General features: G+C 48.2%; 1 protein-coding gene across 4 annotated transcripts in view; it reads left to right on the top strand.

The window, feature by feature from the left end:
* The window catches only part of LOC135243387 (protein phosphatase 1 regulatory subunit 29), an 86,365-nt gene that overhangs the window by 18,302 nt on the left and 58,959 nt on the right, over positions 1 to 9,104 (top strand). For all 4 annotated transcript variants that reach the window (XR_010326623.1, XR_010326622.1, XM_064315175.1 and 1 more), the window contains exon 2: positions 7,897 to 8,228. The gene's annotated coding sequence lies outside the window, so the exon portion shown is untranslated. The remainder of the gene's footprint in view (positions 1 to 7,896; positions 8,229 to 9,104) is intronic.

Raw genomic sequence — 9,104 nt, 5'->3', positions numbered from 1 at the left:
GTTTTGCAAATAAATGGTTCATATATCTGTTGATTCAGACAGACGTGAAATGGTGGTGAGGTTGGGGTTCATTAATATTTGTTGCTATGATACTGAACCCAGCCTGTCCAACTGTTTCCATCTGTAAGGGCAGGTGGCAGCAAATGGGTTATAACCAGTTACAAGTGGTCATTAGAGGCATCATTATTGGAGATGGGATTTAACACTGCCCCTGACTGTTTCCTGTAGAATAAGGGTTAAGCAGCAGTACATATTCAAACCAGTCTATCATGCCTTTTCTGGAAGCGATTATTTTAGAAAATGGGACAAACACCCGATATAAATCCTCCATGAGGAGTTCCACAAAAATAACCTTCAAGTTCAGAGGACTGAACAATGCTTTCAGAGCAGAAATAGGCCAGCACCCACTTTTAACTGACATATAAAAAAAAAACGTCAGTAAAATTCTGGGTTAACATCAAACTCAGAGGCTGTCACTCATTAGGAAGCATTGAAACACCAAGAGCTCAATTCACAGGAGAGCGCCTGTAATCTGCTAGCCCTGAGGCTATCCGCGCTAACTCCCATTAACACAAGTCAATTCCAGGGCTGCTCAACAACAACAGTGACTGAAATGATCAGAAGTTTAAATGATCTGAAGTTAAACAAGAATTCGCTGTTCAACACTGAAAATGATTATTGTGTATCATTGTTGATTCAGGAGTGCACAGACAAGCATTTCAGTCGGAGAATGGTGCTTCATTTGCAGGGGAACAGGTGGTATTGTGGGTGCCTCACTGACCAGCAGGGGTTGCTGGCGCTCGATAAGATGATTCCTTCACCCCGGCCAGCTGATACTCTCCTAGCCGTGGGCAGCCCTAGCGCCAGTTGTGTGGCGCTGCCGGCCACAGCTGGCACTGGTGCAGTCCGGATTTGATACCAGATCATGGGGCCCATTCACGCACTAGAACAGTGGTTTGTACAGATACCAGACCATGGAGCCCATCCAGACACTAGAACATTGACTTGTACAGATACCAGACCATGGAGCCCATCCAGGCACTAGAACAGAGCCTTAACCGATGCCGGACCATTGGGCCACAACGCCACCCTACAACCCCCCCAAAAAAAAAAGCTTTTGTTCATTTTGAAACCCCTGTGCTAGAGCTGTGCTTTAATGGCATGAGCCACCCAGCAGCCCAAGTGTACTGAGCTGCTCTCTCAGCTACGTCTCCCTTGTGAACATTGTGTTTTGATAGGACCACTTGGTTCAATAAAATTTAAATAATATTAAGCATAGCATAAACTGAATTGTAATGCATTACAGTGTGGTCTGCTTGTGAATATTTAATGAATCATTAAAGATTCCTTTATGCATCGTGTACAAGTAAATCTGCATTTTTTTTTCTCCAACATGAATAAATGTTAGTATATAAATGTGCAATTTAAGAGGAAGCCAGAATTTCGAGATGAAAGCTTAAAATATGCACAGGAGATTTATCAAAAAAAAGGCCTGTATTCTGTAAACATTTCTCCTTAATTTTGTCAAAATTTTGGTAAATGCAAAATTTTCCCTTCTGTATGCTTCTTTATTTGTGTTTCTTCACAAACTCAATTTGCCATGTTAGATTTAGTGATGGCTTGACTTTCTAAACTGTGCGGGGGTAGAAATAATTATTGTTTGTAATTGCTTTTAATTGTCAGTCAAAGCTGAGGACAGAAGTTTATGGAATCCCAGTCAGAAAGAGGGGATGAGACATGGGTGCAAGAGAAACTGTAGTGTTCTCTCATGAGAGATGTGCATGAAAAAGGAACTGTAGAGTGTTCTCATATGAGAGATGTGGGTTAAAGAGAAACTAGAGAACGCTCATATGAGATGTGGGTGAAAGAGAAACTGTAGAGCATACTCATGAGAGATGTGGGTGAGAGAGAAACTGTAAGAGTGCGCTTATGAGAGATGTGATTGAAAAAGGAACTGTAAAGTGTTCTCATGAGAGATGTGGGTGAAAAAGGATCTGTAGAGCGTGCTCATATGAGAGAAGTTTATCACCTCTGAAATGGTGTGCAGTCACACCAGCTTGCATATAGGCCTGTGAGATCTGTGTAGTTTCCTTCTGAATTATTTCATTCATTTATTTGTTTGGGATAGCACAGCACAGCATAGCCAATCCCAACCGTGTCCCTACTTAGGCTTTTGTGATAAAATATAATTTGAAATATGGCAGTCCGATCCATATCAATTTTAAACATGTCTTAATTATTATTATTATTATTATTATTATTATTGTTATTATTATTAATAATAATAATAATACAGCAGCTACCCTCCGCTGCTATACTTAACCTACCTGCCGCAGGCTTGTACTGTGGAAATTAGGGCACAAATCCTTTTTTGGAATTGTGGGTAATTTGTGCCTGTGCAGTCTGAACTTGTCTATTTAAGCTGGGATGAGTGAATGCAAATTTCAGCAGGGCAGCTTGCAAAACAGCACTCCGACTGGACTGCCTTAGAGCGAGTGTTCACTAATATTAACCGGACTCCAGAAAAAAAAAGGCTCTCTTGGTCTCACTCTGTCTCATTCTTTCTCTCTCTAAAATTCACACTCTCTATCTCTCTGTTTCCCTTTCCCCCTTCTTTGTCTCTCTCTGCTGCGACAGACATCGAGCATTTACCAAGACGAGGACGTGTGGCTCTGCCACCATCTAAAAACTAAAAATAACTGACATTTTCAATTAGCACCATCAATTTTTCACGAGCGATGTGCCGTTTTGGAATGACTAATTCATTAGAGAATGTGCTATTCATACACAGCCTGCTGAGTGGCATTAAAAACATACATGCAAATGGGCCCTGCTGTTTGTAGTGTGTTTTGTGAAGCCCTCCGGTTTGAAAGGTCTCGGTGCCCTGGTGCTACAAACTCCCCAGAGCACGGTGTATACAGTGTGATACGGAAGTGTTGCCTGGAGCCCAGGGCAGGTTTGGGGCATAGGCCATGTCGGCAGTTGTGTAGGGTGCCACCCGTATGGGGGGAAGGGGGGGGGCATGAACTGTGTATGTTGGGGGGGGAGGTTTGGGGGGCGTCATTGGCATCCGTTCTCTTTTTAAGTGGTCTTCCCAAACAGAAGGAAGAGATGAAGATAAGAGTGGTAACTGGGAATTCCAGTCAGTGTTTGTGTATGTTGTTGGTTGTCTGAGAAGGAGACTGTGTTGCCACAGAGACGCCTCCCTTCTTGCCGTTCGAGGGGTTATATTCCAGCTGGAATTTCGGAACTCCCCTGCCGTGAGTCTGGTGATTGTAATCTTTGTGAAAGGTCATTTTTAATAATTAACAATGGCATGGTTGAGTTTTAAATTGAAGTCCATCTCTGAGTTGGTGAGAAGTCCCAAACTCTTATTTGATGTGTGCATTTCAGAAATCAGTGGATCATTACAGCTAAATTCCAATTTTGTGTGATACAGAATAGATTGTGCGCACTGTTAAAAAAAAAAAAATAATGCTAAACATGTTTCAGACCATCGGAAGCATTATTTATATACAGGCAGGAAGAGATGAGGTCTTTAACCTGCTTCGCTGTGATTTGATTTGAAATTGCAGGTCGGCTGTTGTTTTCTCCCAGTGGCTCTGTGTGCAGAATGTAAATGTCTTCGGATAACAATGTGCTAAATTCAATATAAGTGTTAACCATCTGTTCCGGTGCCAGGTAGGGCTCAGGGACCAGATAGCGCTGTTAAATAATCCCCCTGTGCTTTCGGATCATGGTCTCGCACTAATTGCTTATGAATCAAACCGACACACTGACACAGTCCAATCACGGCCTGTTTCAGCTCGGGGGAAATGTATTTATTGTTACTGCCATCGTGCTGAGTGCCCAGTAGATTGGAGGAGGCTGTTTGGGAGTGGGGAGGCGGGGTGTGTGTGTGTGTGTGTGTGTGTGTGGTGTGAATGTTGCCCCGGGACGGTGGAGTGTAACTACACTGCCCTGCCTTCTCTGAGATTGCGCTGGGTAATCCCTCTGTATTCAGCTGTCGTCCCACAATCCTCCACTCTGCCAGTGCCAGCTGGCTGTTTGTCCGGTCTGCACGCCCGCAAGCACGCCCGCACGCACGCACGCACGCAGCTGGCTCCTGGTGACTGCAGTATTGTGGATAGAATCATTTGCATAGAGATGCGCTGAGCCGACTGCAGTATTTAGGTCTCGGATGGGTTGTATGTGTGTGTGTGTGTGTGGGCGAGTGTGTGGGTGAGCGTGCGCGTCATATAAGGTAGCTTTATAATACCATATATTTCAGAGGTACTATTAATACACTTGAAGAACAACCTTACGCAGCCAACATATGCACCGTATGAGCATGTGCAGTTTACCACAGATCATGCAGTTATACCTCACTGGAGTGGAGGTCCCTACTACATGATCCTGCGGGGGTAGGATTAAAAGTCCCCTCAGACTGAAAAGGAATTGTTGGATGTATGCATGCGTCCTTATTGATGCCCTTATTGATGTGCTTTGTCCCCCCACATGCACACAGACAATCCACAGATCACAGTACTGCCCAGTCAACACTCTGCATGTGAATTAGCACGTCCCAGAAATGCACATCAGTGGATTTCTTATAGATCTTTCATTGAAAGCATTGCTATTGTTTATTCTGCTTTGAGAGCACTTAAATCACGTAAGCGATATGGCACCATTAATGACTCGCCATTATTCATTTACTCTCCTCATTTGATTTTCCTTGTCAGTATTCCCCATGCTGGGGTTCTTTTTCATAGCTAGGATCCATGTGTTATTTTTAAAATGTTTTATTTTTTGTTTTATGATTTCTCTCATATTGAGGGGTGGGGAGTTTGTGACGGTCGCTATCGCGCTAGCTTTGCCTGCATTGCCTGTCCATTGGAAAAGGCGCAGCAGTGGCGACCTGCATGAGCGACGCACCGCCCACGCAGTGGCTGAGCTCAGCGAGGCCCAGCCGTGTCTCTGCGGAGGCAGACGGCAGTTAGCCGTGCTCCGCTATAGCCGTGCTCCGCTGTAGCCGCTCTCTGGTTCAGACGCTCTGCTATAGCCGCGCTCTGGTTTAAACACTCTGCTATAGCCGCGCTCTGGTTTAGCCGTGCTCGGCTATAGCCGCGCTCTGGTTTAGCTGCTCTGCTTTAGCCGCGCTCCGCTATAGCCGCGCTCTGGTTTAGCCGCTCTGGTTCAGACGCTCTGCTTTAGCCGTGCTCTGCTGTAGCCACTCTCTGGTTTAGCCGCTCTGGTTCAGACCCTCTGCTTTAGCCGTGCTCTGCTGTAGCCGCTCTCTGGTTTAGCCGTGCTCTGCTGTAGCCGCTCTCTGGTTTGGCCGCTCTGGTTCAGACGCTCTGCTTTAGCCGTGCTCCGCTGTAGCCGCTCTCTGGTTTGGCCGCTCTGGTTCAGACGCTCTGCATTAGCGACTCCGGGGCTGAGGCTATGCAGCGCTGGACCTGCGATCGTCACACACTCGGCCTGTTCAGGATTCCAGCTCCAGTTCTCTCTCGCTCTCGCTGTCTCGCTAGACACGCTCCCTCTCTCAGCCTCTCTCTCTCACTCTTGATCTGTCTCTCTCGATCTCTCTCTCTCTCTCTCGCTCTTCATCTGTTTCGCACTCACTCTGTCTCAATCTTTCTTTCTTCCTTTCTTTCTTTACCCCAGCCAGTGAGACAGATTTCCTCTCTTGGGAGGAGGAAGAGGAGAAGCCAGGAGAGCCAGCGAACACGGTGTCACACAGGCAGACATGACCCTCAGGTTCGAGCAAAACGCAAGCCCCCTGTGAGCCTGTAACAATACCCCATGATGCTACAAACACGGGCCCCAAGGGGCCAACTCTGAGTGTAGGTATAATAGGGCTTTGTTGAGGTGACATCGTCCCTATGGGGGCAGTGTCAGCAGTAGGCCTGATCAGCGCATGGTTGATACAGGATTACAGTAAACCCTTCGGCTGAGGTCAGTTCTTGAGAAGAAGAGATTGATCTCTGGGGCCACGTTGTCAGTCTCGGTTGAAGAAAACGGAACGTTAAACGTGAGGAGCTGCGGCCGGGATCAATCAGTTGGGAACGCGAGAAGCCGCCACGTTTTAGTGCTTTGGGAGGATAGCTGGTAACCCCCACGTAGTGGAGAAAGCACCTTTATCAGAGGAGGAGAATAGAGTCACACTATAATCGCACTAACTGCTGAGACAACGTCTAAAGTTGTTATTACAATGCTGTAGTGCTTACTGGGCAATTTATAACTGGTGAAAAAATGAGAATGCTATAGTGGACTTTTTTCCCTGTTCTTTTCGTTGGGACATTACAGGCCTGGTTGGAGTTTTTTTTTAACCAAAATCCTAAACTTTTTTCAAAACCATGCATTGTAAACGTTAGAATTTCAGTATATTATGTCATAGGAACGGTCTGTGAGAAACTGGCAACCTGCGTTTACGGAACTGCCGGGCATCAAACTCCTTTGTTTTCGGTTAGACGGCTACGCTGCTTCAGAAGATATGCTAAGCACAAGTGTGGGAAGGTAGATGGATAGCAGGTGAGGAAGTGAGAGAAAGATGGAGAGAAGAGTGAGACGGAGGGAGAGAGGTTGTTGCGAAGGACAACCGGCGAACGCAAAGCCCTCCCACTCAGTTTTTGCTTTGTTTTGCGCATTTGTGACTTATTCTACCTCCAAATCCACGTTCCCCTCTCTCGGGCGTCTTCCTGTGAGTGATAAACCCTCAAAACCTCCCTGTTCCGTAATTTGACTTTTTCCGAGCTCGCTCCGCCCAGCTGGACGCTCATTTCTCCTTTTTTTGCCTCTCCTCCCCGCCCCGCTCCAGCGTGGATTCCTCCCTCCTCAGCTCTCTACCCTTCTTGCTCTCTGCGCACATTACTCCCAATCTCCCGATGCCCTATTGATCTGTCCTTTGCCCCATTGACCGGTGCCAAGATGGATCAACAAGACGTTTTCATTTGTCTTAAAAGCCCCTCCCTGTCTCGTTGTCCTCCTGTGTCATAGACTGCTTGCTTCATCCTGGCTCTCGCTGTACTCCTTTTTTCTATCTTTTATGTCCTTGACGCCCCCTTCTCTAATTTCTTGAACCCCTTTGTTGGTGTACATCTCCTCTTCTCTCTCACTGTATCCCTCCTCTCCCTCTCTCTCTCTCCAGCCTCTGTTCCTTCGTCTGGCTCTTTTCTCAGACTCCAGTTTCCCGCACGCGTCTCTCAGTTCTCCTCCCTCTCTACCCAGACTTCAGTGTCCCGCTATCTCCAGCAGGCCCCTCCGGCTCTGTCCGCTACCCAGCGGCGCGCCTTTAATGAATTGCGGAAATGCGGGCGTGCCGGTCCGGGCCCGAACTTGGGTGGGGGGGTGGGGGGAGGGGGGGCTGGGAGCGCTAATACAGCTGTGCGGTGGGCGAGCGAGATCCTAGCGGGAAGCCGCTAATGTAAGGCTCGCTCAGAGACCGCCTCCTCCGCCCCCCCCCCCCAGGCTGCGAAGTAAATGGCCTCGCGGGGGTGTTAGCGCGAGCATGATTATTTCATAGCCGCCGTGCTCAGAACAATTTGCGGCTGGTGCAGAGTGGCTGTGAATCACCCCGCCGCCGCGGAGCCGCCCCTGGGCTACGCTCGGCTGTCCGGCTGCGATCGCAAGGCCGCGGCGGTGAGAGGCGCCTGGCCTCGGCCTGCCCCTGCGGGGCGGCGTTAAGCGCGGTTTCTCAGGTTACCGTCACGCCAGCACCTCGCTGTAACGTGGCAGACTCCCACAGGGGGCCGGCTGTCATCGGCGCCGTTTTTGTAGGAAGCTGAGGCTGTGAAATGTGTGTGTGTGTGTGTTTGTGTGTCATAAACATTTATGAAATGCGCCAGGTTTTATGTGGGGCCTGCTTTCCTCCTCCTCTTATCCTCTCTCTCTCTTTTTCTCTTTTTTTTCCATCAGGCTTTTCTGAGAGTGGTGCTCAGTGGAAGCCCTGCCCCATTCCTGCGTTGATTGACAGGCTTTGGAGCGGGAGCGCTAGGCCGACCTGGGACCGGCGGTACGGAAGCCAGACGCAGACCGAGGCTTTCGGGTCTTCCACACGCTCCGACAGAAGAATCAGGCCGTTTCCGGGAGAGGAAGACGCGGAGGAAGAAGAGGAATCTGCGGGACAACGAAGCAAAAAAAAAAAAAAACTGAAATGAAAAGGGGACACGGCATTCTCCTGATGTAGAAGATCAGTTTGGATTTCGGGCGAAGCGTGTCAGCTGGCCGGAGAGGCGGAGACTCGCCAGGTGAGAACGTTCGCGGTCATTCATCGAGTCACAGTGGAGGGCTCTAGGAGAGGCAGCCGTAGTGCTCCATCCTCAGGGATCGGCTCACTCTGTTCACTCTGATGGTTCTGCCCAGTTATTCAGGGTGACTGTGCTGTGGAGAGTGGAACCAGAATGGCTCAGATGTGCCGCAGGTTTCCTGCCATACCCAAATCCACAACCAGATTCCCCTACTTTCCCTGGTGAACACCCTCTAAGAGGCAGGGAATATCTGGTGATATGATGGAAACAAGCATTTTCAGCCTTTATTCACCAGTCCAAAGCCCTGAAAAGCCTCTGGACAGATGGTCCCCATTAGACCTGGGAAAAGACCTCTGGTGCTCAACTGTTTTATCATACACACACACACATACACACATACACGCACACACACGCTCACCCGCTCAAGCTCAAGCTCAAGGGTATTGTCTTATATCTTAATTTCTTGACAGAGGGAGGGTAAGCTTTGGGCCTCCTGTGAGTTGATGGACCCTGCCCCTAAGGTACTAAACTGTCAGGTCACATTTTCCAGAGAAAAACTCGCGATAGCAAATGGCATGGCACTCCTTGGATCAGGGTTTGAGTGGCCTTCTGGGGGTTGGTCTGGATACCCACAATCCCGTAGGTTTTATTTATTTATTTATTAGTTTTTTTATGACCCATAGATCACAGCTCCTGCAAAACACAACTGCCTAGCAAACTGTCCTTGGCTGAAGACAGGGGAAATCTTTTACACCGCATACCCCCCCGAGCATCACACCCGGGTGGGCAGCGCTAAAGGCTAATGAGAATGAGAGCAAGGCCTCCACACCAACAAAGGGAAAAATAACAGAATAAAAAATTGAAAGGTTAGGTACA

The sequence above is a fragment of the Anguilla rostrata genome, chromosome 17, assembly GCF_018555375.3.
Source record: "Anguilla rostrata isolate EN2019 chromosome 17, ASM1855537v3, whole genome shotgun sequence".
In the NCBI taxonomy this organism is placed as follows: domain Eukaryota; kingdom Metazoa; phylum Chordata; class Actinopteri; order Anguilliformes; family Anguillidae; genus Anguilla; species Anguilla rostrata.
Note: the sequence above shows the minus strand (reverse complement) of the source record. Positions and strands in the feature narration are given on the sequence as shown.